The following is a 6,000-nucleotide window of genomic DNA, read 5'->3' as shown; positions in this document are numbered from 1 at the left end:
GAAAAAGGAAACATTTAGAAGTTTGTCTTGTTTTAAACAACAGAGAATCCTCAAAAATAATTGTTACTAGGTTGTAACTAGGAAATAATTTACATTTCAAAAAGAGGAAAGCCATTTCTAGTTTTACAAAAGGAAGAAAATTCCAAGTTTGTCTGGAGGTTGGGACTAGTTTTCTTATGGAAATGGATCTGAGTCCTTCATCAGATTGGAGTGGTGGAAAGCTGGTGCAAAATAGAGCCAGAGAAGCTTCAGGCTCTGGTTCTCCTCTGCAAAGCAGGCTCACATCAGCTGTGTCATGAAGAGACGTGGAGTACATACGAGTACACTGTGGTCAGGGGCCAAAACGCCAAGCCTGTAGCACTAACTCGGCCATATAAATGCCTGCTGAAGAGCGTCTTCAGGATTCGCTCCATGCCTTCACAGACAGCCAACTCTGAGATGCTGTAACTCACCATCCTTCTTCCTTCCAGCCCAGCCCTCCTAAGCCAGCACCAGGGACCACAGAGCAAACACAAGAGTGAGATTCAGGACACTGACACCCAGGACCAGGCTCCTCCACTTCCATGTAATTTACACTTCATCTACAAACTTATGAAAGTTATTTTAAAGAACAGTGCACTGTCTTTTTTTTGTGGATGGTGGAATTGTGTGTGTGTGTGTGTGTTTTAATCCTAAGAGTCATGGGAGTTCAAAAAGAAGGATGATGAAATAAAACTTAGTGGGTCATTGCCTGGAGTCGGCCAACTTCTCCAGAATATAGATCTGGTATTTTGTGGAATTTAAAAGAGAAAGTCAGCATGCCTATGACCTTCAGTTACCAGGGTACTGGGGTGGAAAAGGAAGAATCATTGAAAGTGGCAAAAAAGAAAAAGAAAGAAGGAAAGAAGGAAAGAAGGAAAGAAGGAAAGAAAGAAAGAAAGAAAGAAAGAAAGAAAGAAAGAAAGAAAAGAAAGAAAGAGAAAGAAAGAGTTGAAATAAGAAGGGTGAGAATTTCCCAGGTTCTGATTTACTCCACCTCCAAAACATAACCATCAAGTCCAGCCCTGCTGTCCCTTATTCTGACTATGCATGGATATTTCAGGGCAAGAAGCCAAATGCACAAACATGGCTCTCGAAGTTCAAAGAGAATATATTTTCATAAAAACCATGATACAGCTCGAAACAAGCCCCTCACGAGGGGAATGGGATGACAGAAGAACTGGATTCCTGGAGAAGGACCTTACATATCTGCCAGCTTAGATATTTAGAATCATAACAATATTTTGCATTTGTTTGGTGAATTTTGCAAAACACTTTTCACATCTGTAGCTGATAAACTTGAACGTGGGTTCAAACTGCACAGGTCCACTTATAGGCAATTTTTTAAAAATAAATGCAGTATAATACTGAAAATGTATTTTCTCTTCCTTATAATTTTCTTAATAGCATTTTCTTTTTCCTACCTTATTTTGTTGTAAGAATACAGTATACAGAGCAGAGTTAAGATGGCAAAGGAGTAGGGGACACCTTTTTCAGCCGGTCCCCTGAGTCGAGCTGGATAGGTACCAGACCAGCCTAAACAACCACGGAATCAGCCTGAGACGCAGGAAGATGCATCTGGATCTCTACAAATGAACATCTCCCGCACTGAGTATTGAGGTACGAAGCGGAGAGCCGTGAAACCGCGCACAGATATCGGAAGATAAATGGAAGGGGAGGGAGCCGCCGCGTTCGGGCACCGGGAAGCGGCAGCCACCTGCACGGGGGAGCGGCGGACTCACAGATGGCACCCGCGAGAGAGCAGACTATAGACCGTGAGCCGGGTGTGCGCGCCACCAGGCTTCTCATGGAACTCCGGAATCCCGGTGTGCTCACTGGATCCAGACTGAGACCGGGAGCTCCGGGAGCGCGCGGGGCGGCTGGCGGCGTTAGAAACACAAAGGACAGAGACGCGCCGGCCCTGGAAGTGAGGGCTGGGACGCCGGGTGTGGGGCGCACATCCCGGGACGCTGCAGGGTTGAGCAGCACCAACAGTAACAGAGTTAAAGTGGCCAGAACATCAGTGGAGAATGGGCCGCAATCCCTCTGTTCTGTGACAGAGGCTGAAATTCGGCCACTGCTGCCCTGACTCTCAGAAGAGGCACAGCAAACCGCCAGGGAAAGCCGCCAGAGAACAAAAGCCTGGAAATACCGGCTCACAGCGTGTCCATCCCCATCCCCCCTCGCAGGGGACGCGGAGACTCTACCCAAACAGGGTTGCCTGAGTATCAGCGCGGCAGGCCCCTCCCCCAGAAGGCAGGCTGAAAAATCAAGAAGCCCACAACCCGGGCGCCTGGGTGGTGCAGTCATTGTGCACCTGTCTTCGGCTCAGGGCGTGATCCCGGCGTTCAGGAAAGGAGTCCCTCACCGGGCTCCTCCGCTGGGAGCCTGCTTCTTCCTCTCTCACTCCCCTGCTTCTGTTCCCATTCTTGCTGACTGTCTCTCTCTCTCTCTCTCAGATAAATAAATAAATAAAATCTTTAAAGAAGAAGCCCACATCCCTAAGATCCCTATAAAACAAGGGGCACGGCCTGGGACCCAGTCAATAATTTGGGCTCTGGACAACCCCGCAACCTCTCCTCATCAGAATGACAACAAGGAGAAGCCCCCCCCCACCCCCAGCAAAGAAAGATAGTGAGTCTGTGGCCTCTGCCACAGAAATAATGAATATGGATGTAACGAAAGTATCAGAAATGGAATTCAGAGTAATGATGGTCAAAATGATGAGTAGAATTGAAAAAAGTATTAACACAAAGGTTACTGAGAATATAGAATCCCTAAGGACAGAAATGAGAGCGAATCTGACAGAAATTAAAAATTCTATGAGCCAAATGCAGGCAAAACTAGAGGCTCTGACGGCCAGGGTCGCAGAAGCAGAGGAAAGGGTTAGTGAATCGGAGAATGGGTTAATAGAGGGAAAAACCAAAATAGAAGCTGGTCTTAAAAAAATCCACGCCCACGAATGTAGGTTACGGGAGATTACTGACTCAATGAAACGATCCAATGTTAGAATCATCGGCATCCCCGAGGGGGTGAAGAAAAACAGAGGTCTAGAAGAGATATTTGAACAAATTGTAGCTGAAAACTTCCCTAATCTAGTGAGGGAAACAAACATTCGTGTCCAAGAGGCAGAGAGGACCCGTCCCAAGCTCAACCACGACAAACCTACGCCACGTCACGTCATAGTGCAGTTCGCAAATATTAGATCCAAGGATACAGTATTGAAAGCAGCCAGGGCAAAGAAATTTCTCACGTACCAAGGCAAAGGCATCAGAATTACGTCAGACCTGTCTACACAGACCTGGAATGAGAGAAAGGGTTGGGGGAGCATTTTTAAAGCTCTTTCAGAGAAAAACATGCAGCCAAGGATCCTTTATCCAGCAAGGCTGTCATTCAGAATTGATGGAGAAATAAAGACATTTCAGAATCGCCAGTCATTAACCAATTTCGTAACCACGAAACCAGCCCTACAGGAGATATTAAGGGGGGTTCTATAAAGGTAAAAAGGCCCCAAGAGTGATACACAAAAGAAAGTCACAACCAATACAAACAAAGACTTTACTGGCAACATGGCATCATTAAAATCATATCTCTCAGTATTCAGTCTCAATGTGAATGGCTTAAATGCTCCCATAAAATGACACAGGGTGGCAGATTGGATAAAAAGAAATGACCCATCCATTTGCTGTCTACAAGAGACTCATTTTGAACCCAAAGATGCATTCAGACTGAGAGTAAGGGGATGGAGTACCATCTTTCATGCAAATGGACCTCAAAAGAAAGCTGGGGTAGCAATTCTCATATCAGATAGATTGGATTTTAAACTAGAGACTATAGTTAGAGACGCAGAAGGGCACTACATTATTCTTAAAGGAAGTATTCAACAAGTGGGTATGACAATTATAAATATATATGCCCCCAACAGGGGAGCAGCAAGATACACAAGCCAACTCTTAACCAGAATAAAGAGACATATAGATAAAAATACATTAATAGTACAGGACCTCAACACTCCACTATCAGAAATAGACAGAACACCCTGGCAAAAACTAAGCAAAGAATCAAAGGCTTTGAATGCCATACTCGACGAATTGGACCTCATAGATATATATAGAACACTACACCCCAGAACCAAAGAATACACATTCTATTCTAATGCCCATGGAAAATTCTCAAGAATAGACCATGTTCTGGGACACAAAACAGGTCTCAACCGATATGAAAAGATTGAAATTATCCCCTGCATATTCTCAGACCACAACGCTCTGAAATTGGAACTCAACCACAAGGAAAAATTTGGAAGAAACTCAAACACTTGGAGCCTAAGAACCATCCTGCTCAGGAATGACTCGATAAACCAGGAAATCAAAAATCAACTTAAACAATTTATGGAGACCAACGAGAATGAAAACACAATGGTCCAAAACCTATGGGATACTGCAAAGGCAGTCCTAAGGGGGAAATACATAGCCATCCAAGCCTCACTCAAAAGAATAGAAAAATCTAAAATGCAGTTTTTATATTCTCACCTCAAGAAGCTGGAACAGCAACAGAGGGACAGACCTAATCCACTCACGAGTAAGCAGCTGACCAAAATTAGAGCAGAAATCAATCAATCAGAAACCAGAAATACAGTAGAGCAGATCAACAGGACTAGAAGCTGGTTCTTTGAGAGAATCAATAAAATTGACAGACCACTGGCAAGACTTATCCAAAAGAAAAGAGAAAGGACCCAAATTATTAAAATTATGAATGAAAAAGGAGAGGTCACGACCAACACCACTGAAATTGGAAGGACTATTAGAAATTTTTATCAACAGCTATATGCCAATAAACTAAGCAATCTGGAAGAAATGGAATCCTTCCTGGAAACCTATAAACTACCAAGATTGAAACCGGAAGAAATTGATTTCTTAAACAGGCCAATTAATTATGAAGAAATTGAGTCAGTGATAAACAAACTTCCAAATAACAAAACTCCAGGCCCGGACGGTTTTCCTGGGGAATTCTACCAAACATTCAAAGAAGAAATAATACCTATTCTCCTAAAGCTATTTCAAAAAATAGAAACAGAAGGAAAGCTACCAAACTCATTCTATGAGGCCAATATTACCTTGATCCCCAAACCAGGCAAAGACCCCCTCAAAAAGGAGAATTACAGACCGATTTCCCTAATGAATATGGACACCAAAATCCTCAACAAGATCCTGGCTAATAGAATCCAACAGTACATTAAAAGGATTATCCATCACGATCAAGTGGGATTCATACCTGGGATGCAAGCGTGGTTCAATATTCGCAAATCAATCAGTGTGATACATCATATCAACAAGAAAAGACTCAGGAACCATATGATCCTCTCAATTGATGCCGAAAAAGCATTTGACAAAATACAGCATCCTTTCCTGATTAAAACCCTTCAGAGTGTAGGAATAGAGGGTACATTTCTCAATCTCATAAAAGCCATCTATGAAAAGCCTACTGCAAATATTATTCTCAATGGGGAAAAGCTGGAAGCCTTTCCCTTAAGATCAGGAACACGACAAGGATGCCCACTCTCGCCACTATTATTCAACATAGTACTAGAAGTCCTTGCAACAGCAATCAGACGACAAAAAGGGATCAAAGGAATCCAAATCGGCAAAGAAGAAGTCAAAATGTCTCTCTTCGCAGATGACATGATACTCTATATGGAAAATCCAAAAGAAGCCACTCCCAAACTATTAGAAGTTATAGAGCAATTCAGTAATGTGGCGGGATACAAAATCAATGCTCAGAAATCAGTTGCATTTCTATACACGAATAACGAGACCGAAAAAAGAGAAATTAGGGAATACATCCCATTTACAATAGCACCAAGAACCATACATTACCTTGGAATTAACTTAACCAGAGACGTAAAGGACCTATATTCTAGAAACTATAAATCACTCTTGAAAGACATTGAGGAAGACATAAAAAGATGGAAAGATATTCCATGCT

The sequence above is a fragment of the Ursus arctos genome, unplaced genomic scaffold, assembly GCF_023065955.2.
Source record: "Ursus arctos isolate Adak ecotype North America unplaced genomic scaffold, UrsArc2.0 scaffold_6, whole genome shotgun sequence".
In the NCBI taxonomy this organism is placed as follows: Eukaryota; Metazoa; Chordata; class Mammalia; order Carnivora; family Ursidae; genus Ursus; species Ursus arctos.
This window is presented reverse-complemented; position numbering follows the sequence as displayed.